The following is a 24,759-nucleotide window of genomic DNA, read 5'->3' as shown; positions in this document are numbered from 1 at the left end:
TTGTGTGAGAATCTGAGCATGTATGTGCAGAAAAGATACATCACAGTTGAAGGGCGCAGGTTGTTTTTTCCCTTGGGGACACTGAATAAACTGTGCTGTTTTTTTTTTTTTTTTTTTTTTTTGGAGGGAGGGTCTCTCTCACTTTGTCATTCAGGCTGAAGTGCAGTGGTGCGATCTTGGTTCACTCTAGCCTCAATTTCTCAGGCTCAAGTAATCCTCCCATCTCAGCCTCCCGAGTAGCTGGAACTACAGGCGTGCCACCGCCTGGCTAATTTTTGCATTTTTGATAGAAATATTTTTCGCTGTATTTCCCAGGCTGGTCTCAAACTCCTGAGCTCAAGCGATCTGTCTGCCTCTGCCTCCCAAAGTGCTAGGATTGCAGGCATACCACCACACCCTGCTGTGTGGCCGCATTTTAACTGAGACCTGTCACATAAGCTCAGGTATGTTTTCCACTTGTGGCATGATGTCGGTGTTAAAAAATTTTAAGATTTTGGAGCATTTCTAACTTAGGGTTCTCAGATTAGGCAAGCTCAACCTGTACTTAAAATTACCCTCATCCCCGATACTTGGAGACTAGGGCAGGAGAATTGCTTGAGCCCAAAGGTGGAGGCTGCAGTAAGCCACGTTGCCATCGCACTCCAGCTGGGGCAATAGGAATGAAATCCTTTCTGTAGAAAATAATTTCCTTATATTTAATGTTTTTTGCTTCAAGAGTCTTTATATAACAGTAACTGAACTCATTCCTGGTCAAATCTATTCCTTATCCATTAAGATCCCTGGAAATCCAGCCCACTGAAATAAAAGTACCAGTATGTATGAACTTAAAATACAGGGACGTGCAATGCAATACTGTTCCTGATGGTCAAGATCTCACAAAAAAGTGAACATTCATCAGTAGAGAATTAATGAATAAACTGTGATACAGTTACTCTGTGATTCTCATGGAAACATTCACATGAGCCATTATTTAATAATTAAATGCAATGAAGTATATAATTCCATTTTTGAAAAATCAGGACTGACAAAGGCATTTTCTATGTGTGTGCATGTATCTATGTGTGTGTACAGAATTACAAGAGCCTTAAAACATTATGGAAGGGCACAAACCTAAGTGAATAAGGGTTTCCTAGAGGGGTTTGGGTATGTGGAAGAGTGTCCATGATAAAAAAAAAAAAAAAAAAAAAACCATGTAAAATCATCCTTCCTGTGCAAAATTAACGTGTATATTGGAATGTGCAACATGCATGAAAGCACAATAACTGACTTATCAAATAATGGTCGAATTCTAAGAAACTTACCAAAAAAGTTATTTTCACTAAAATAAAAATCCACCTTCACCCTAAACAGTGCATCTAGATTTATATTCACTTTTTAAAATAACAGAATTGTTCCAGTAGCTCTAGAAAGACTGTTGAGATATTTTATTGGACCTTCTTACATATAACAAAAGTTCCAATGAGAAATTGCAACTCAATCTCTGATAAATTAACCCGTGAACCATAAAAACAAAGTTCTCTGTTAAAAGCATTTTCTCCCCGTCTGTTGTTTGCCTTTTGTGGTTCCCACCATAAAGAGGTTATAAACGTTTTTGTAGTCAAATCTGTCAGTGAATCTTCAATCATTTCTAAGTTTGTGTTACCCTTAGAAAGGCTTTTCCATCACAAAGCAGACGTCTATGAGAAACAAATTCTCAAACCTCCCCAGTATCAGGCACATAAAGATTAAAAGTGCCAGGCATGGTGGCTCACACCTGTAATCCCACCACTTTGGGAGGCCAAGGAGGGGTGAATCATTTGAGGTCCGGAGTTTGAGACCAGCCTGGCCAACATGGTTAAACTCCATCTGTACTAAAATAAAAAAATCAGCTGGGCGTGGGGGGCACTCCTGTAACCCCAGCTACTTGGGAGGTTGTGCCAGAATCGCTTAACCCGGGAGGCAGATGTTGCAGTGAGTCGAGATTGCGCCACTGTACTCCAGCCTGGGCGACAAAGCAAGACTCCGTCTCAAAATAAATAAATAAAATAAAAGCAACAAGGAGACATGATTTCACCCTAGAAAATGGTAAAAATTATATAGCTTCAAAAACAAGTATTGTAGAATGTTCATCAGTGCAGACTCTTGGAGGTCAATTTGGGAATGCAAAATACTAGTTCCAGAAAACAATTCTAACCAAGTATTGCCACATACATGTAAAGATATTGATATTAATATAAGGGTATCTTGACACAAACTCTAACCAAAACACTGTTAACAATCTAAGTGTCACTAACAGAAGACTGTTTAATGAAAGCTTGTCCAACCCGTGGCCTAGGATGACTTTGAATGTGGCCCAACAGAAATTTGTAAATTTTCTTAAAATTATGAGTTTTTTTGTGATTTTTTTTTTTTTTAAATCTCATCAGCTATCGTTACTGTTAGTGGATTTTATGTGTGGTCCAAGACAATTCTTCTTCCAGTGTGGGCCTAAGAAGTCAAACATTGAACACTCCTGGTTTAATACATTATGGAATGTCCGTATTATGAAACATTATATTTAAGAATGTAGTAGCTTTGAATACACTGACATGGAATCATGACCAAGATTTATCACTAGGTTAAAAAAAAAGTATGGTATAGAATATTATGTATTATATGATCCCACTATTTAAATATAAACATATAAATACAAATGAATTATATCTGTGTGAATGCATAGGAAACTGTCTAGAAAGAATACTCAGGTTTTGTATAGTTACCTCTGAAGAGTGGAACAATTTAAGGAAGATAATATTTGTATTGCTTCATTTTTAAAGAAGAATGTTACATTCATAACTAAAGAAGAAATAGTAAAGAAAAAAATGGAAAAAGACTATTAATACTCTGTACTGGAGAGGTAGCTTCAAAGATGTTTATTAACTATTTAATTCCTTTGGAGAAATTTTTCTCCAGTCTTCTTGAAAATACATATTCTGGGAGGCTAAGGCGGGCAAATCACCTGAGGTCAAAAGTTCCAGACCAGCCTGGCCAACATGACGAAACCTCATCTCTACTAAAAATACAAAACTTAGCTGGGCATGGTGGCATGCATCTGTAGTCCCAGCTACTCGAGAGGCTGAGGCAGGAGAATCACTTAAACCCAGGAGGCAGAGGTTGCAGTGAGCCACGGTCGCACCACTGCACTCCAGCCTGGGTGACACAGCAAGACTGCATCTCAAAAATAAATAAATAAATATAAATATAAAATTAAAAATGAAAATACATATTCACTGGCCTAAGAACTCCATTTCCTGATACATTTCCCTGTAAGCAAGCATAGGTAATCTTCACTGCTCTAATAACTTAAAAATCTCTTAGGATCTTTCTTAACGAGGTTCACTTCTAAGACAACGTTCCCTAATGCTTCTGAAGTACTTGAATGAAGAAAGCTAGCAGTAAAGCATAAACATAATACATTTTGTTAGTTATATGGTATTATGGTCAGCAAGGATATAAAAATGGAAGGTTGTCTGTATATCAGACTTACGTCTTACAAATTTTCTTCTCAAAAGACTAGAATATCCCTCTAATACACACATATGCATACACGCATACACACACAAAGGTTAGGGAATATATCAAAGGGATATACAAGTAAAAGAGTTCCTGTGGCCAAAGTTGGAACAATTTGAGCAACAAAATAAAGTGGTGTTGGATTATTAACCAAAGTATAAAACAAATATCCATGAGTCTATACTGACATATATAAATGACTGAATAAATATAATGTGGTAGAAGAAAAATTTCCCATGTAGAAGAATCCCAAATAGTTTACCTAGATTCTGCCCTCAAGGAGACAGAGCCTAACCTCTTAAGTGTGGGCTACAAATAGTGGCTTCCTTCCTTCCAAGTGCAGTATGGAAGGGGAAGGGTGAAGAATAACTTTACAGTGTAGACTCTGACAAACAGTATTAAACCAGCCCATCAACTGTGCTAAGTCATGTTGCGAATATACATCTTTGATGATGGCACTTTATCTCTGTGGTCTTCTTCCCCTCTCCCCACCCCTATAAAAAAAAAACATAATCCCAGTCTAATAATGAGAAAAACATTAGACAAATTCAATATATTCTACATACTACATGGCCATTACTCCTAAAAGTAAAGTTCGGAAAATAATCATGCTCAGAGCAGCCTAAGTAGACATTACAAATGTAATGTATATCCTAGATGGGATCCTGAAACAGAAAAAAAAAAATTAAGAAAAATCTAATGAGATCTGAACCAAGTATGGACCTAGTTAACAATAATAATATATTATGAATATTGGATCATTAATTGTGACACACACTATGTGAATATAGGATCTGACTAATTGGAAACTGTGGCTATATGTGAACTCACTATACTATCTTCCCCATGCTTCTACAAATTTAAAACTATTCTAATAAAAAATTTATTTTGAAAAAGACTTATTTTTTATTTTATTTATATTTACTTATTTTTGAGTCAGAGTTTCACTCTGTTGCCCAGGCTGGAGTGCAGTGGTGAGATCGCAGCTCAGCAACCTCTGTCTCCCAGGTTCAAACAATTCTCATGCCTTAGCCTCCCCAGTAGCTGCGATTACAAGTGTCCGCCACCACACCTGGCTAATTTTAGTATTTTTAGTAGAGACGGGGTTTTACCATGTTGTCCAGGCTGGTCCCGAATTCCGGACCTTAGGTGACTGGCCCGCCTTGGCCTCCCAAAGTGCTAGGACTACAGGCATGAGCCACAGCGCCCGGCCTGAAAAAGACTTTTTAAAAGCCTTCATTATGATGTTCATTTTCAAACCTCTAATAATTTATCTGCATTGTATTTTTAAAGTCTTATTTAGATTAATATATAGCCAGCCATAGTAATTTTTTTATTAAAGCTTAATTCACTGTTGTTTTTCAAGTAAAAATAGCCAAAACAACAGTGAATTAAACTGTTTAATAAAAAAATTACAATTAGAAAATTACAATAAAAAGTACAATTAATACAATGCAGAAAATTAAATAAGAAAACTGACATTCTAAAACTAATTTTAACATAAGCATCTTGTAAGAACTTTAAATAATCATGCAATTTTCAAGTTAACATGGTTACAAGCTAGTGTTATCTGATTTGCTCTCCTCTATCCTTCCACTGAAATACTCATAAAATCACTCTTGGATATATACAATGTTTATATAGTTTTGGAAGCTTAGAATACTGGTTAAAAATCTGATATCTCAGGATAAATTAAACAAAGCATAGAGGCCTCTAATAGAAATATAAGGCCAGGAAGATAGAAAGGGATTTCTACATTATCTGTCAGTTGGGTATCTTTACCTTAGTGATTTCTCTTTGCTAAAGGTATCAAAACAGTCTGAGTTGTTTCCCTTCCCTAGCCATGCTGACCATTTGTACACTTATTTCCAAATGCATTCAGAGCTGTACAGTTTCCAGGTACGTGAATAATGATGAAAGCACAGAGACCACGGTAGAATTAAAGAATCAAAACTCACTATGGGAGAGTTGTTTTTCATGTACAACTGGCAAACTACAGAATGCTCAAAATCTCTAAGAATAAATTCCCCAGGCATGTTTTATTTGGCTCAGTCTTTTGGGGTCTTTTTCCCCCAGATATTTTGAAATCATTGCCAATATTTCATAATTGAGACATTATACACAAGCAACTGGACCTAGTTCTCACTGAAAAATCAAAAGACTCAGCAAACACCGGCCAGCATTCCCATACAGCAGTAATAAGCAGATAGGTAGCAGTTGGTGAATTACGGTGAGAGCTCTCTTGTTCCCCACTGTCCTTTCTCTATCCAAGTCATTAATTTGCATGTCTGGTGTCGATAGGCATTTAATGTTGCAACTACTCATATAGTGAAACAGCTAAGTAGTAAACACAGCTTTTAATCTAAGAGCATCAAACTACATTAAGTCAACAGTAAATATCAAACTTCTTTTTTTTTTGAGACAGAGTCTCACTCTGTTGCCCAGGTGGAATGCAATGGCACAATCTTGGCTCACTGCAACCTCCGACACGTGGGTTCAAGTGATCCTCCCACCTCAGTCTCCTTAGTAACTGGGACTACAGGCATGCGCCACCATACCTGGCTAATTTTTGTATTTTTGGTAGAGATGGGTTTCACTATGTTGGCCAGGCTGGTCTCGAACTCCTGACCTCAGGTGATCCGCCCACCTTGGCCTCCCAAAGTGCTAGGATTACAGGTGTGAGCCACTGTACCTGGCCAAATATCAAACATTTGACCACAGAATGGGTTCATCCAGCCACTCTCCAGTTTAAGATCTGGCTGTAAATATGTATGTTTTCAAGCATTAAGATTTAGTAAAGTGAGTTACTGAACAAGATTTTCTTTTAAACTTTACTGATATTTATCATGAGTACAGAGATTTAGTAAAGTGAGTTACTGAACAAGATTTTCTTTTAAACTTTACTGATGTTTATCATGACTGACCTGGACCCATAAGTAATAGTACTTGATATACATTTAAATCAGAGAAGACTGACAATATTTTCTAATTACTGCAGAAATTTCTTTTTTCTAAAAATTTGGATTACTATTTGTCTTAAGATTAGAAATTAAACATAATGTCACTGAAGTGAGGAAAAAATTAATTTACTAGCTCACATATTAATAACTAAAAAAGACTAGAATGATGATATACAACTATAGTCCTGAACTGAGAAAATCATACGCACCAAAGGCTCTAGTCTTACCCTCCTCATTTATCCCATGAACCTTTGCTGCTAATGTAATATAAGTAGTTGGAAGAAAAATTTTCAGTTCACGCATTGAGAAACTTTAAGTTCTGGAATACAGGAACAACTATAACAAAAGACTGGACACAGGAGCAACTGGGAGGCTTCCCTCTTTGGAGATCCTTCCACTCCAAATTATCCTTCCTCCAAATCACCTGTACTTCTCTGCCTGTTTTTTGAGACCAGGTCTTGTTCTGTCACCCAGGCTGTAATGCCGTGGCATGATTACGGGTCACTGCAGCCTCAATCTCCTGGGCTCAAGTGATCCTCCCACCTCAGTCTTCCAAAATGCTGGGATTACAGGCATGAGCCACTGTACCTGGCCATTTTTCCATACTTATTATCTACCTGAAATCGTATCTATTTAAGGCACGTTCATACAGTATCATAAATTAGTTCATATTATTTTCTTTAGCAGCTAACTGAGCTCTCCTATATTGAAGGAATAGGTTTGAGTGAAGATGCAAAGTGTACTCACAGAAATATGAGAACGTTGGCTACTTGAGAAAGAGGACTGGGGAAGGAACAGGGAATGAAAATGAAGTGATAAGGCATTCCCAAAACAAAACTCTGAATTTGACCGTGGTCTTTCCTGCACAGTATCCTGTTCCTAGAATATAAAGTAACATTACAATTTTACTGTGAATTTTAAAAATACTTTTTGTAACTAGTCTGGGAATTTCACCTCCATTAATAACCTAGAAAAATATGCCTGAAGGTTTCCTTGTATATTAATGAGTTGACTGATGGCTGGCAGCCCATAGGTAACTTCAGGACAGGGGTTGGACACCAGAAAGGCCAAAGCATGACTAGAGGGTTGAGACTTTTATCCCCACCTGCCCCCCAACCTTTGGAGAGGGGAGAGGGGCTGAAGATTAAGTTGATCACCAATGGCCAATTATTTAATAGATCATGCCTAGGTAATGAAACCTCCATAAAAACCCAAAAGGACTGGGTTCAGGAATTTCTGGATAGCCAAATGTGCATGAGGTTTCTGGAGGGAGGTGCACCCGGGCAGGGTGTGGAAGGTCCCTGAGCCCCTTCCCCCCATATCTTGTCCTATACGTCTGTTCCTGTCAATCCTTTGTAAAATCCTTTATAATAAACTAGCAAATGTTAAAAAAATTTTTTTTTAAATAAGAAAAATACAGAGGGCCGGGCATGGTGGCTCATGCCTGTAATCCCACCACCTTTGTAATCTACCCCTGGGTGGGTAGATCGCTTGAGCTCAGGAGTTCAAGACCAGCCTGGGCAACATGGTGAAACCCTGTCTCTACCAAAAATACAAGAAATTAGCTGGGTGTGGTGGCATGCACCTGTAGTCCCCGCTGAAATAGGAGGAATCACTTGAGCCCAGGAGGTGGAGGTTGCAGTAAGTGAGATTGTGCCACTGCACTCCAGCCTGGGTTACAGAGCGAGACCTCATCTCAAAGAAAGAAAAAAGTATGCTTAAAGTTCTAGAATACAAATGGTAAACCAACAGAATTAAATTACTATATTAATTAAATTGTGACGCTGGTAACTAAAGCAGTGCTCATCAGAATCCCAAAACACACATCCTAAATGTTGAAATCCAAAACATCAAAATCCCAGAAATCTAAAATCCTGAAAATCGTAATTCTGAAAGATTAAAATCTTGAAATGTCAAAATCCTGAAAGTCGAATTTTGGGGAAAAGTTTAGTGCATTTTTCGGTTGTACACAGGATATTTGCATCATATAAGTTGCATCATGTTAGGTGGAACTATTACTTTGTTAATGTCTTTATTTGGAAACTAAGTATTAGTTCAAGGAAATGCATATGGGCACACGGTCAAGGGGTAGACTTATGGACTTAATTTTAGGTGTCAACTTGACTGGATTAAGGAATACCTAAAAACCTGTTAAAGCACTATTTTGGGTGTGTCTGGGAGGATGTTTTCAGAGGACATTAGTGTGTGAGTCTGGGTGGACTAGGTAGGGAAGATCTGACCTCACTGTGGATGAGGACCATCAATTGGCCAAAAGCCAAGAGAGCAAATACAGAAAATGGACTGGTCTCTGAGAGTTAGGAAAAGACTTTTCTTCTGCTTCCTTGGATATGAGAACTTCAGGCTCACTGGCCTTTGTACTCCAGGACATACACTAGTTGCCCCTCAGGGTCCTTGAAGCTTTCAACCTCCCACTGGGTCACACCACCAGCTTCCTTGGTTGAGGTCTAAGGAACTGGACTGAGCTTTGCTACTGCAACCCCAGAGTCTCTGGCTTGCAGATGTCCTATTGTGGAACTCTTCAGCCACCAGAATCTCTTAAGTCAATTCTCCTAATAAATCTCTTCTCACATATCTATATACATATCCTATTGGTTCTCCCTCTGGAGAACACTAATACAGACCTAGTATTGGAGAAGCCAACCATTCCTTCTTATGGTATTTCTTACAACACAATGGAAGACACCTACGGAATTGTTCCCCCCCAACCAAAAAAAAAGAAAAGCTATGGTAAGTTGAGCACACTAAGCTCCTTACTGGTGAAAGACAGAAGTTTAAAAGCTAATTATTATTGGTGATGTGAAAGCAGAAAAATGCTTAATTGCAATGGCCAAACAATAACCAGACTTCCAAATGGACAACATATACCTACAAAATGTGTAGAATACACCACTCTCCAAAAGTTCACAGAAGTGAAAATGCAGGCAAAAAGTAGGAGAAATCTCTCATGCCAAATTATTCAATCATGAATTACTTCTGCCCCTTCACACATTGTGCCAATTAGCCATGCTATCTTTCATCTTCACATCATTTCCAATACTGGAGGTATAAATTGTATAAAGGTTTAGAGAGTTTTAATTTGTCATATGCATTTTAGTAAATATGACTCTTGTACAAAAGTGTATTATCACAACATTAACTTTGTGTGTAAGCACCGTGTGTATATGTGAAAACGTTGAAATTTCCTCAATAAATAGAGATGTCCTTTTTTTTACATCTGTATTTGTGAAAGACAAAATCTCTTGAGATCTTGGCTCTCTGGGCAACTGCATATGTGGAGGTGAATCATTATGGTTTTTTGCTGACCTCATCAAAAGACTTAGCTGTCCATCACGGTATTTTAGATGACTGTGATCATCTAAATTATAAGTTATATACTTCATATACTATATAAGTTATAATACTGGGTGTATACAGTTGCCAACAATAGTGATATGTATTTACACATTTCACTTTGTGACCTATTTCTTTACGAATATGGCTTATCTGCTCATAACTGTTATACCCATGTGACTATCCTTAGTATATCTATTTAAACTTGCAAAAATATGTATGTCATTACTGCCTATTTTATGGTGTAAAGTGGTTTATGTTCTGTGGTAATTTATGATTCTCAAATCCCCTTTAAAATGTAAATAAACTCTTTTTAAATGTTTTTAAAAATTATTTTTTCCAGAATTAATGGAATTTCAATCCTCTGGGATTTTAGACATTAGGGATTTCAATCTTTCAGGATTTCAACATTTGGGATTATGGTGTTCGGGATTGTGTCTTTTAGAATTATGATCCAACCCCAACTGAAGGGACCATTTTATTTTTTTAAACAGTAACTTCTTAGATACAACATGCTTGAATTTCATGTTACATTTTCCTGCAGGGGCCAGCCTGCAAGAGGAAAGTATTTGATAGCAATATGTATTTTAAATTATTTTACTCCCTGTTACTGTAACTGTTGCAAAGCACTGTTTGCCTTTAATATTATTAGATGCAGTCCTTTGTAATTATAAACTTCCTCTAGTACTTAACACCCTTACTGATTCTAAGGTGTCAAAGACTGAAATGAGGCATCATTCTTTCACTTGCAGGGGGAAATGACTATTTGTAACTTTATTGCAAGCATTTTTTCTTTTTCAGCAACATTCACTGTAAACACAGTCATTTATAACCTAAGTTTAAAAAAACTGACTCCTACACAGAAGTCATCACTGCTTTTAAAAATTTATGTAAAATACTATCTCCATGAGTGTTTCATTGGGAAGATCACCTACAGAGTCAGGACCATCAGTTTTATCTTCAATAATCTCTCTCTACACAAAGTTGTCACAAACAGTGAAGTTAAAGCAGTAGGACTAGGAAGTAGAAAATCTCTCAAAAAGATTCTGGTGTCCTGCTGTTTTACTGATTTATTAAAAATAATGTAATTTACTTAATATAAAATGCAGGCTCATTACTTCTATACTAATGTAAAGGCTACTGGATATAGCAAATTTAACATGATGCTATGGAATCAATAATATGATTGTTAATTTGCTTTTATTCTTTCTTCTTTCAATTTCTAGAAACATATCACCAACTATTTTTACACATATAACTTCAAAGGAAAAGTCAAATATGAAAACGAACACAATCATATTTAGATGTCTACAAATGAACCATCTATTAGTAACAAGTTAGCACTAATAAATTAGTCACAATAGCTCATCTTCTGTCTCTCTGCCTCACCAACCCCACATCCTCTGAAAGTGTAGGAGTGCTTTTCTTTTAACCCAGCCTTCTACTTGGGGAAATTTTTAAAAGATAATTTACATGACTGCCATTTGCTAATTTACTCAAAAGGAAATAACCAGGTGGAAATTTTTTAAGCTACCAAGCATGACAATAAAGTAATAGAATTGAAAAGTTCTCATTTGATGTTTCTTAATTGTTTAAATTAAAATATAATAGACTTTTAACTATGGAAACACACTCACACAATTATTCCATTCTCTCAACTCAACCATTTTGGGGATCAAAATGACTTTTAAGGGCTACTCCTGCATAGTAATATCCCACTAGAGTGAATAACTGCATTTACAACCATGGTATTTTTTAATAACAAAGCTAGTCACCATGGACGAGCAGTGACCCAAATATGCCCTGTATATGAGCAGTGGGGGAGGAGGAAGCATTCGTACTAATCTTCAGTTTTCAAGCACAAAGATAATCTGTAATTTAACTCACTTTAGCCCACTGCATCTGGTAGGATCCAATTTAAAAAATGAGAACCACCGGGCACCTGTAATCTCAGCACTTGGGGATGCCGAGACGGGAGGATCACCTGAGGTCAGGAGTTCAAGACCAGCCTGGCCAACATGGCGAAACCCCATCTCTACTAAAAATACCAAAAAACTAGCTGGGTGTGGTGGTGCATGCCTGTAATCCCAGCCACTTGGGAGGCTGAGGCAGGAGAATCGCTTGAACCCAGGAGACAGAGGTTGCAGTGAGCCCAGACAGTGCCACTGCACTCCAGTCTGGGGTACAGAGTGAGACTTCATCTCAAAAAAAAAAAAAAAAAAAAGAGAACCACCCCCTTATTTGAACAGGGAAAGTTTAATACACATGATATGAACAGGAGACAGGGAAATACTGGGTAGAAGAGAACAGATCCCCAGCAAATGCCCCACCCTCAAGTCTGAACACCAGTGGCGCTAAAAGAGGGCAGGCATTCCTGTTTTTGCGCCCAGAAAGTTGCCTTTTGGCCCGCCACTTCCCCCATCTTGCCCCCACTTAACCCAAGACCTTAAAGGGCACACACACAAACTGCTGAATGTCAACAGGAATAGTGGAGAGCAGCAGAGAGCAGCAGGGCGGCATGGCAGAGAAGGAGGGAAGAAGCACCTGAATGCTGAAAGGAGTTCGGCTGACCACAGCTGAACTCCAGGGGAAGACTATATCCCCCATCCCTCCATCTTCTGGCTCCCCATCCATTTCACTGAGAGCCACCTTCACCATTCAATAAAACCTTGCACTCATCCTTCGAGCCTGCGTGTGATCTGGGACACTGGGGAAGAGCTTGGGATACAGAAGGCTGTCACAATGGCCTTCTTCCTTGCAATAAGGCAGAGGGTCCATTGAGCTGATTAACACTCAAAGCCGTCTGCAGATGGCAAAGCTGAAACAAAGAGCTTTGGAACAGTGTGGGTGCAGGCACTCACCCCTAGACACTACCATAGGGCCAAGAGCCCAAAGCATTCATCCTGGTCTCTGCATCTACCAGTCTGCATGCTCCCCCTAGGGGCCTGAGCTGTGCGGAACCAAGCAGGTAAGCCACACCCGTCACACATCCTGCAAGGGAAATCAGGGAACTCGTTACAACTATTAACTGTAATAGGAAAATAACTATCAATGTGTAATGAAAACTCTGAAGAATACCCAAGGGCTGAGTGAGGGTATCCACGGGAGGAACAAACTTAGAAGAGGGTCCCCTCCCCAAAACTAGGGTTCAGGCCTTATTGGAAGTATGGTTGCTAGGCTTAAGGGGCTGGGCGTTGAGCACACACAGTCAGTTGGGACATTGAGAATCTGATTACCAGCAGGGCCTGCAAAAGGAAAGCTCTCCTGAGTGTAAGCAGACATGCAGGGGAAGTTGGAATATTGGCAGCTGGTTCTCCAGAAGGCAGGCATGAGGTCTGGGGTGTGCAGCCTCATGCTGGGAAAACTACAGAGAGGAGGTCACTAAGCTGAGGCTGGGGCTGTGAGCTAGACAAGGGTCTGTCTGCTCTTGACACAGACCTGGGGCAGAGGACCCCTGGATATCCACAGCCACACTACCGGCAGCCGTGCATTCACAGTAAGAAACAAAACCATAAGCCCACCTTTGTGCACTGTCCTTCCAGCACTCTCTACTCACAAAATTAACATACAAAGAAGAAATGCTTAAGGCAAGGTTGTTCAAAATGTGGCCCTGGATGGCTGTGAATGTGGGCCAATGCAAATTTGTCAAACTTTCTTAAAACATTATGAGGTTTCTGTTTTTGTTTTTTTTTTTTTGCGATTCAGTTCATAAGCTATTGTTGGTGTATGTTATGTGTGGCTCAAGACAATTCTTTCAATGTGGCCCAGGGAAGCCAAGACATTGGACACCTCTGGCCTAAAGGGTTAAGCTTCAGTATTGCAGATCAAGTAATGAGAAGGTAATTTAGAGCTCGGAGAGAATCTGATAACTCGCACACTCAATACTCGGGGATCTTCATAAAGAATAAAACATGGCAGAAGCAATAAACTAGAAATACACAGTAAATTAAATTTGACTAAAAGATAGTATAAAAAAATCTGAATGGGCTGTTGCTGTAACTTCTCTGTACATGGAGGAAACGGCAAATAAATCAGGTACTTATTTAATAATGTATTATTAGAAAACTTCATTAATCATAGCACTATAAACTAGGGATTTAGAAACAGAGGACGTACACTGAGGTACCGTAGGAAAAAAATTCTATTAAATTTTTCTAAATCATAAAATTATAAACAGACTTGAAAAACTATATAAGCCGAAATAGGATATATATTTATACTTATGATTTATAATTAGACATACTTATATTGAAGTTTCCTATTCAAATGTTTGCTGGTAAGGTACCCAATTAAAAAATTTAAAGACCACTACTGTAGAAAATAGCCCTATTTCTCTCTACAGATTTTACATACTCCTTTACACCATATAGAGTCCACATTGGCCAGGCATGGTGGCTCATTCCTGTAATCCCAGCACTGTGGGAGGTTGATGTGGGCAGATCACCTAAAGCTGAGAGTTCGAGACCCACCTGGCTAACATGGTAAAACCCTGTCTCCACTAAAAATACAAAAATTAGCTGGGCATGATGGCGCACACCTGTAATCCCAGCTACTCAGGAAGCTGAGGCAGGAAAATCTCTTGAACCTGGGAGGTGGAGGATGCAGTGAGCCGAGATGGCACCAGGGCACTCCAGCCCGGGCAACAGAGACTCCATCTCCAAAAAACAAACAAACAAACAAAGAAAACAAAGCCACATATATCACAAATACAGATTTGTTTTTGTTTAATCCAATAAAACAAATAATCGTATATTAATATGTAAAGACTGGGAAACAATGTCTTCAACAAATTGCTATCACTATAGTTCATAAATACGTATTGTTCACCCTTCAAGGACCTACACATCACTCAAATTCAAAACTAATGAAATTCCCACTACTATAGAACAAAGAACCCTAATTTGCACATTGTTAAATAAGGGTATTACTCAGACTCCACAAGGGTAAAATGCTCACATTCTGCTTTCCTGAAACTTAGTTTCAAAAGATTAAAGTTTTCTTGTATAAATTCCTTTAGTACCCTAAAGCAAAATTCAACAATCACAGCTACACACTGTCCCTAAAAAAACAAATAAAATGTTTTATTTAGTTTGGGTTCTGATTTTCTTGCATTGTTAAAAACTCCTAGTTACTTGACTTGGGCAAGTTATTTTACATCTCTGTGCCTTAGTGGTCTCATCAATAAATAGGGATAGTATCACCTATTTCAGAGAGGTGCTGAGGACTAAATGAATTATTTCCCTCTCTCTTATACACACAGACAGACATACACAACACACAAATGTAACAGTTCCTGGCACATAACTTTAATAAATGTAAGCCAGTAAGAGTACTACTACTTTTCATACACTCACATTTGCTTTATAAGAACTGTTTGATCACACTGAATCCTTGCCCTGAATATAGATATCCAATTCAGAAATGAGATGAAATAAGAATAGTCAAAAGTAACATAATTTCAGTAAAGAACGGCTTCTTAAAGGCACAAAATTCACCTTTCTTCCAAAAACTGAAACCACCTATCCAAGGAGAAAACCATTCAACAAGATTTACTTACTTACAATTCAGCAAACTAGGCAAGGTCCCTCTTTTTAAGGAACACCAACTTGGGAGGTAGAAGAAAGAAACACAATCATAATACAAAGAAACTATGAAAAACATACACAGTTCAATAAAAAGAATGAGGAATACATAATTAAATCCATTTAGTAGCATAGGAAGGCCTAATGAAAAATGTAGAATTTGAATAGCCTTACCATAGACTAAAGTAAAGAGATGTGGAAAAACCAAGTCAATTAAAAAAAGAAAATACTAAAGGAGAAAGCTAAGGCAAATGCACAGAAGTGAGGGAGAATACATAAGCTGTAGCATAAGAATAGACTACAAAGGCCTAAGACTACAAAAAAATTAGAGATATGGTGCCAATCAGTCAGGATGGGGCACTGGAAGCATGAAAGATTCTTGAATGTAAGGTTAATGAGCTTGAATTTTCATCTTCATGGAACAACAGCATTTTACATGGTGCTTGTTAATGTGATGTGCACTGTACTGATGCCTCACTTAATCCTTACAAACCTATGAAGTAGACATGACTATTATCCTTATTAAAGAAATTAAGCAAATGAGCCCACAACTAGTAAATGGTGAAGTTGGGATTTAAACTCATGGTGTTCAACCCAGAACTTGAATTCTTCAATATAATGTAGTCTTTTAAAATCTTTAAGGAACAAATATGGTATCTGTGCTTTGGAAAGATAACTAATAATCTTAGTGACAGTATAGAAGACAGATTTAAAAAGAAGTGAATGGAGGACAGAAAAGTACCTTCATGAAAAAATAAATATTTGTTACACTTTCCTATGGCAAGAAACTATGTAGCCAGTAATGACTTATCAAATTTAAGCAGCAAGGGATACAGGAAATAGTACAGGAATAAAATTGACAAAACTTGGTAACTGGCCTGTGGAAATGAGAGGAGGAGCTAAAAATGACTCAAGGATTCAAAACTTTTTTTTTTTTTGAGATGGAGTTTCACTCGTCGCCCAGGCTGGAGTACAGTGGCGCAATCTCAACTCACACCAACCTCGGCTTCCCAGGTTCAAGAGATTCTCCTGTCTCAGCCTCCTGAGAAGCTGGGATTATAGGCATGTGCTGATAATTCTGTATTTTTAGTAAAGGCAGGGTTTCACCATGTTGGGCAGGCTGGTCTCAAACTCCTGACCTCAAGTGATCCACCAGCCTCAGCCTCCCAAAGTGCTAGGACTGCAGGCGTGAGCCACCGTGCCTGGCCAGGATTAAACAGGATTAAAAACATAAGTGTGTGTGTGGGGCAGGGAGGGAGTGCGGGGCGGGGAGGCGGTGCATTAGGAATAGCAGCAACAGGCTTTCTTATTGGTGGGAGGATGGAGGGAAAAGTGGATGAGTTCCATTTCAGACATATTTAATTAGAAGTACTTACTGAACATCCACGAGGAGGAGTTCCACAGGTGACTGAAAATGGAAGCCAAGAGCTAAAAGTCTATAAAAATAATGGACACCTGGAAATCCCATCCAGAGTGAGCGATGGGAGATACTGTCAGAGTGGATGACTACTGAAGACGATTATGTAAAGCATGGATTATCAACCGGGCCATCAGGAACCACTTTCTGAGGAGAAAGTCCTGCCTCAGACATAATGATAAGTTGGGAAAAAATGCTTGACTGTTGCCAGTGAAGAGTGAAAGAAGAAAACATTGAGGGTGATAGGGTTCAGGAAATGCTACCCCAAAATATGGCACCTTGGCATTTGAGAAAGTAGCAGAAACAGGAAGGTTTCTGATCTCCTCCCACCCTTCTCCCCTGAAACAGGCCATAAAACAATTTTCTGACCTTCCTCTAAACTAGGTCATAAGACCCTCATTTCAGAGGTATCCTCACTATTCCCTGAGGAAAGGAATGTCCTTATCTCTGAAAACACAGGAACATTAAGGATCTGCACAAACAGGCCTTGCTAAGTTCCCCTCCAGTTTATCACCATTAGATCCTACCTGCTTTGTCCAATCATATTTCCCCACCACTGTCTATTCTTCATCAAATCTAAGCATTGAAATACACAGGTTTCCCTGTATCTTTGGGTCTTCATTTCTGAAAACTTCCATGTCATGTAAAACTTTTATTAAATAAATGTGCATTCTTTTCTCTTGTTAATCTGTATTCTGTTAAAGGTGACTCAGCCACGAACCTAGTGACAGATAGGAAAAAATACTTTTTCTTCCCTATGAGGGAAAGCCCCCCCACCACACACATACTACAAACTTTTGGATCTAGTCCTCTTAAATATATTAATAATAGCTACCATTTACCTTCCAGAAGGTGAAAGGAAGAGTGAGTAAAGACAATAAACAGTCACAAATGTAGAACCAGGAGCCTAGTGTAAATAAACTGAAGGTAAGTCTAGGTGGTGTCACAAACATTTTAAACAGCCAAGAGGGGTTGGCCAGCAAGCCATTTCAGTCCAGAGCCAGGCATTAGTTCAATATTGCCAGATCTTCTGATTTTCCAAAAGCCCTAAACCCTCATTTCAATATGAGTTCATGATTTTTTTAATGCTGACAAAATTTCTTTAAAACCATGTACAGGCATATGACATAGTCTTTGAGCTGCTAGGTTACTATGCAGGTCTACAAGTACTGCAGATATGCCAAGCCGAGTGACCATTAAAAGAACATTTTCTTGGCCAAGAGTGGTGGCTCACATCTGTACTTCTAGCACTCCGGGAAGCCAAGGCACGAGGATCACCTGAGGCCAGGAGTTCAAGACCAGCCTGGGCAACATAGTGAGACACTGTCTCTACAAAAAAGTTATTAAAAATTAGCCAGGCATGGTGGTGTGGGCCCGTAGTCCTAGCTACTCAGGAAGCTGAGGACAGGAGAATCACTTGAGCCCAGGAGTTCAAGGCTACAGGGAGCCATGATTGCACCACTGCACTTCTGGGCAAGAGTGAGACCTCAACTCAAAAAAAGAGAACATTTCCTTTTGTGTGGTGAGGAGTAAAATCCAAACTGCAATGAAAGGTAAAGAAATGAAGGCAATAAAAACTACCTTTCCAAGAAGTCTGGCAATAACGATGAGGTGAAAAAAAGAATTAAGGAAAACCTTTTTTAGGAAGAAGTAGTTTCACATAAGGAGAGAAGAAGTCAGAGGAAGGGGCAAAATCTGAAGAGAGATGACCAGTGAAACAAGAAGATGAGAAAGATACGTGTATGTCTATACGCTAAAAGACAGAAGCGTGAAAAGTGATTAAGATTCAAAAGAGTGGGATGGTTCTCTGAAGCGGTGGGGATCAAGTACACATATGAAAAGATGTACTTTGGAAAGGGAACAGCCACTTCTTCCTTAGGTTTCCAAGGAAGGAAATGAAAAGTCCAGAGAAAATTTAAGAAGACGACTTGGGGAAACATGTAAGATAACCTCAGTCTTCTCAATAAATTTTTAGAAACATTAGCACTGAGTATAGTTGTATAAATTTCACTGTTTGATATTATTGTTCCTCTGATAAAGTACAATTCCCCTATTCATACTATATACACATCAGTGCCATGATTCCAGAGAAATATATTTAAAATCTTAGGTACTAAAAAAATGAGTTTAATGTGCCTTAGTAGGTAAGACAAGAATAAGCAGCATGTCTTTAAAAACTAAATCAAAGGTATGAAACTCTTCAGTAATGACTTTTTTATGTTTCTAAGAACATTCACTATGTTAGTACAGAGAAGAAAGCAGTAGAAAGAGGAAATAGGAGGAAAAAACACCAGTTTAGGAAGAAAATACTGTCAGAAGAGAACTACACTTTAACTCCCTTCACGACCCCTGCCAATAATGCTGTTATATTCTAGAGTACTACTTGTCAAACTGTTCTGCAGCAGTAACTTTTCTATTCTATACATCAAGGTATCAGGTAAGACTGGGGAGAAAAGGGAGTTTCCCTATTTTTCTTTTTCGACTGTAAAACCACTATCTAGATGACAAGAAACTAAACAGTATTTTATTAACACTAAGATTAACGTTCTTGGACAAGCCACATGGCTGCAGGTTGCTCAGAGGCGCTGTGGCTGAAGATGTCCTTCCTCTCCTAGAGCTGCCGACCTATCCTGCTGCTTGGATGCTGGTGAATTGAATAGTCGCTATTCCTGCCTGGTGGCCCAGCCAAAAGCACATCACTCTGCTACCTTAAGAGGAAATACACCGGCATTGCAGAGAAGGTCAATGTGAAGCTCCTGCACTATTCTGAGAGCCTTTTGGGTGTCCCCATTGCATATAACATCAAAGTTGTGGTGAACTGGGAGATATTTATGATGATCAAGAACACATTAATCTTAACATTGAAGTAGATTTTGTTATTTTCTGCCCTGAACCAGGGCAAAAGGTACAGTTAACAAAGTGTCTTATAGTCAGACTGGCTATTTTGTACAAAAATATTTTAGTATGTCCATCCCTAAACCTGAGATGTTAGCTGACCAGTGGCAGGCCCTGGAGATATGTGTGGGTGATGACTCAGAATATGAAGTGTTTCATCTAGATTAAGATGCTGCTGAAATATTCTGCATTTAGGGAAAACCACCACTAGTTGACAATCCAAGAACTCTGAAGTTTCTGATAAACCAGCAATGAAGAAGCTTTTGAAAAACTTCCAAAGAAGAAAAAGAGAAACCAGAAACACCTAGAGATTAATGAAGTGGATGATGGTACCACAAGCTAGCAAATTTTGCAGATGTCACCCCAAAGGAAGAGTTAGACTTACAGGATGATTGCTAATGAGAATAACCTCTGGGAAGATGAGCCAAAGAAGAAGAAAAAGAAAAAGCATCAGAACTAGGACCCTGTTTTCCAAGGTAGTGACTCCAGCGGTTATCAAAGTGACCATAAAAAGAAGAAAAAAAAAGAAAAAACACAGTGAAGAAGCTAAATTTACCCCACTTTTGGAATGCTCACCTAAACAGAAAAAAGTAATCTTCTTTAGGGAATTTTAAATATGATTCAGTTTGACTTACACAATAGATGAACGTTTTGAATGACATGGAATGCCCGCGTACATCAGCAGTTTACGAAACGGAACGCCTGATAAGGAGTTGGATTTTTTTGGGGGGGGGCCAAAATTACAAAACTGACAATAAATTAATCTGGAGAATTCCAATATTATTAAAGTGCCATTTTATTGTATATAGAAAAAGAGCTGCTGTGACTCTCAAGTCTTCCATCTTTCCAGGTTTTATGCTACATAAAGTTATTTCTATAACCTTAAGACTACCAAAAGGACATTATAATACGATATTATTCATATTAAAGAATGAGTTAAATATAGGTTTTTAATTTTATTTGTAACAGATTTCACCTTTAATCATTACATGCCATTTCATTTTTTAATTTAAATTTTTCTTTTTTTTTTTTTTTTGAGACAGAGTCTCATTCTGTCACTCAGGCTAGAATGTAGTGGTGCAATCTTGGATCACTGAGACCTTGACTTCCCAGGCTCAGGTGATCCTCTCATCTCAGCCTCCTGAGTAGCCGGGACTACAGGTGTGTACCACCATGCCCAGCTAATATTTTGTATTTTTTATAGAGATGAGGTTTTGCCATGTTGCCCAGGCTGGTCTCAAACACCTGGGCTCAAGTAAGCCACCCGCCTTGGTCTCCCAAAGTGCTGCGATTACAGGTATAAGCCACCATGCCTGGTCCTATTTTAGTCTGCATTTTGAAAAACTCAGGGCATTTATTGGTATTAGGTTTTCCTTTATCATGACTACTATAGTACTTCTATTGTTTAACTTAGAATGGTTAAACATTCTAAAGAATGCTTAATTAGTCTCCAGGGTGCTAATGAACCATGCCTCTGACTGACTCCTGGGGAACAATACTCACTATTCTTTCCCACCAGGTGCATATATATTGTTTTCTTTTTTCTTTAAGTCTAAGAGGTTGATGAAAAGAGCTGTTCTCTTGTTACTTGTCCATTTGTGCCTCAACCATTCTGATTCCGGTGTGTCTTGGAGGAGGAGTTGGATGAAGGCAGGATAAATGTGATTCTGACTACTGGGAAATTTCCTGATTGCTTTTTAATGATTGGGGTAGGCTATCATAAATTGTTCTAAAGAGAAAACAGCTGTTCACTGCTTTTACTGAGAAAATGTAGCAAACAAGGTGGATGCAGTTCCTTTCCTCATCGGGTGTCATAGGGGAAATAGTACACAGTATAAAAGATTACAGAAAATTAGTAACTGTGCTAGGTGCTATGAAGAAAAAGAAATTACCCATTCACAGTTACCTTTGTTAGTATTTGCAAACACATAAATGGTTGAATTGAACTCTCCATGTCAGGCATTTTTGTTGCCATTTAACTAGTACCAGACATAGTGCTAATCTCATAGTTTAATGTTCAACAATAAGTATGGTCCGCTAGTGGTATATCTTTATTTAAATCTAGATGATAGGATATAGAGGTTGGAGAGTGGCAGACATTCACACTGGTTTACAAGTAGATGTGCCGACAACGAAAGGGTGCAAACCAGTATATTTCATTACAATTGAGATTCATGTGAGTATACATACAGCCCTTGAAATGTAACTAGTCCAAGCTGACATATGTCATCAGTATAAAATACATACCAGACTTTGAAGATGTACAAAAAAAGACTGTAAACTATGTCAATTTTTATGTTGGTGAAATTACAACATTTTTGATATAGTGGGTTAAATAATTTTTTAAAACTAATATCCTTTTATGAGGGAACATTTTGGATCTACTCCTCTTAAATGTATTAATAGCCAACAATTACTCTGTAATTCTAGCACCATAATAAGCAAAGCACTCAGCAAACGTTACGCCTTAATCACAACAGCTTTAAGCAGTTATTATTATTATTACCTCCAGTCTGTAAGTAAGAACAGAGATTTAAACACACACACACACACACACACACACACACACCCCTGAAGTCCTTCAGGAAGTGCCAGAGTTGGAATTCAAATCATAGTTCAAAATGTATTCTTTTAGTTACTGTATAATCCCAGCTTCTCTCTCATCCCCAGCCTCTCAAATTCTAGTTTAAAATTTTGGACAAAGGAAAGGTTTCAACTATAAAGCCACTAATCTTCTCCCAGTACATTCACTCCCATCAACTAACTCCAAACCCTCCACCACACACACGCAAAAGGATCTTTTATAAATTACCATAAAGTCTAATCCTACTCTCTTCAAAATGCAGGCTTTAAACAAATTAATAAATCAGTAATTTAACATTTTTAAAACTGATAATCATGGATAACTTTGAAAACAGTGGAATTATTAATGTTTTAAAATTATGCTAGGTCATATCATACATAAAACATCCAAAGTGTTTCCAAAGTAGTCTAAGTGTAAATGAAAATGTTACTTTATATTACAACGATCATTTAAAATATTTATGGCTTTCATCAGTTCTAATAACAATCACAAAAGGTCCCCATTTCAAGGATAAAGAAACAAAGAAATGCTGTAAGTGGCATGCCAAGCTCACAATAAACAGTATGTATAAAACCAACATCCTTAGAATCCCAAGATTTTAATTCACAGTATCTAATGGGCTGTCAAGCAAACTATACATGGAAGACAAAATCTAGGATATAGTTTCTTTTGGTCAAATAAAACAAGATCTATAGAGGATGGTTTTCATGGAGGAAAAAATTCACACCACAAATATTTTCATTGCATTATAGGTAAATCCTCAAAGGTCTTTTGGTGTTGAAGATAATTTCTCCTTAAGCAGAATGTGCAACATCAGGTAACCTTTTCAAAAATACTTCATAAATGAGTCACAACACTGGATATACTGATCAATTTATTGCCAACATATTCAACTTCACTTACTAGGGTTAATTCTTAATTGCTAAAGAAGCAGTTTTATAATACATGCATTCAGAAATGCTTTCTATAAAATATCTTCATGCTGATGAACTTCATAGTCAGTTTGAGGATATAAATTTTATTGACAATATCATTTTATGCAATGTGCACTATCCTATTTTAGGGAGGCAATTAAAAAAAATCCCAAACCAAGGTTTAAAATAAGATTATACAAATATGAATAGGTTAAGTCATGGAATAAATCACCAGATTCAAACTACTTAAGTATCAGTCTTTTATGTTTTAGTCTTTTAAAATAATATAATAATATTGTAGAAGTTGTTTTTTAAAAACTAAAAATTTGCATTATTCCATAATATAATGTTAATGCTTTTGAGTTAACGTATAGTGATGTTTTAAGTTTTATATATAGTGAAATCTATCACATTTGCAAAAAGTAGGGAAAGATCAGCAATACATGCACATGTTCATATAGAAAAATGCAAAATGTAAACTATTTTGAGTATATACAAATTCTAGCCTGGGCACGGTGGCTCATGCCTGTAACCCCAGCACTCTGGGAGTCTGAGATGGGCAAACTGCTTGAGCCCAGGAGATCAAGACAAACCTGGGCAACATGGCAAAACGCTGTCTCCACTAAAAATACCAAAAATTAGCTGGGCATGGTAGTGCACATCTGTAGTTCCAGCTATCCAAGACGGCTGAGGTGGGAGGATCGCTTGAGCCTGGGAGGTGGACGCTGAAGTGAGATCTGATGGCGTCACTGCATTCCAGCCTGGGTGACAGTGAGACCCTGTCTCAAAAAACCAAACAAACAAACAAACAAAAAACAACTAAATGCTAATGGCTCATCTTTTAAAAGTAGCATAATCATTCCTATTTACTGGAAATAATTTTCTCAATATCACAAATAACTACTTCAATTAACTTTAGTAAATCAAAACTAGTGCTAGACTTAATTTAGATTATTTATATCAAATAGTTTTCTGATATCTGTATAACACTGTCTGCAATGAGGAGCCGAGCCAACGGTTAATTACAGGGGGCCCTCAGTATCCGTGGGTTCCATATCCACAGATTCAACAATCTTCGTTGGAAAATACATTTAAAAAACAAACAAACAAAAAAAAGCAGACCGGGCACAGTGGCTCACATCTGTAATCCCAGCAATTTGGGAGGCTGAGGTGAGCGAATCACTTCAGGGTCAGGAGTTCGAGACTAGCCCAGCCAACGTGGTGAAACCCTGTCTTTACTAAAAATACAAAAATTAGCCGGGCATGGTGGCACACCTGTAACTGCAGCTACTCGGCAGGCTGAGTCACGAGATCACTTGAACCCGGGAGGTGGAGGCTGCAGTGAATGGAGATAGTGCCACTGCACTGCAGCCTGGGTGATAGAGCAAGATTTTGTCTCAAAAAAATAAAAATTAAAAAAAGCAATAAAAAGTAACAATACAACAATAAAAATACAAATAAAAAACCAAAACCGTATAACAACTATTTACGTACATACATCTACAGAGAAAGCATTTGGGAGGAT

The 24,759-nt window shown here is 38.1% G+C and overlaps 1 protein-coding gene and 1 pseudogene across 2 annotated transcripts in view; one reads left to right on the top strand and one right to left on the bottom strand.

Annotated features, from left to right (window-relative positions):
* The window catches only part of ZNF292 (zinc finger protein 292), a 104,480-nt gene that overhangs the window by 65,939 nt on the left and 13,782 nt on the right, over positions 1-24,759 (bottom strand). The gene's annotated exons all lie outside the window — the stretch shown is intronic.
* LOC105545912 lies at positions 19,006-21,942 on the top strand (annotated as a pseudogene).

This window comes from Mandrillus leucophaeus, unplaced genomic scaffold (assembly GCF_000951045.1).
Source record: "Mandrillus leucophaeus isolate KB7577 unplaced genomic scaffold, Mleu.le_1.0 Scaffold1092, whole genome shotgun sequence".
Classification (NCBI taxonomy): domain Eukaryota; kingdom Metazoa; phylum Chordata; class Mammalia; order Primates; family Cercopithecidae; genus Mandrillus; species Mandrillus leucophaeus.
The sequence above is the reverse complement of the archived record's forward strand: the minus strand, read 5'-3'. Positions and strand labels throughout refer to the sequence as shown.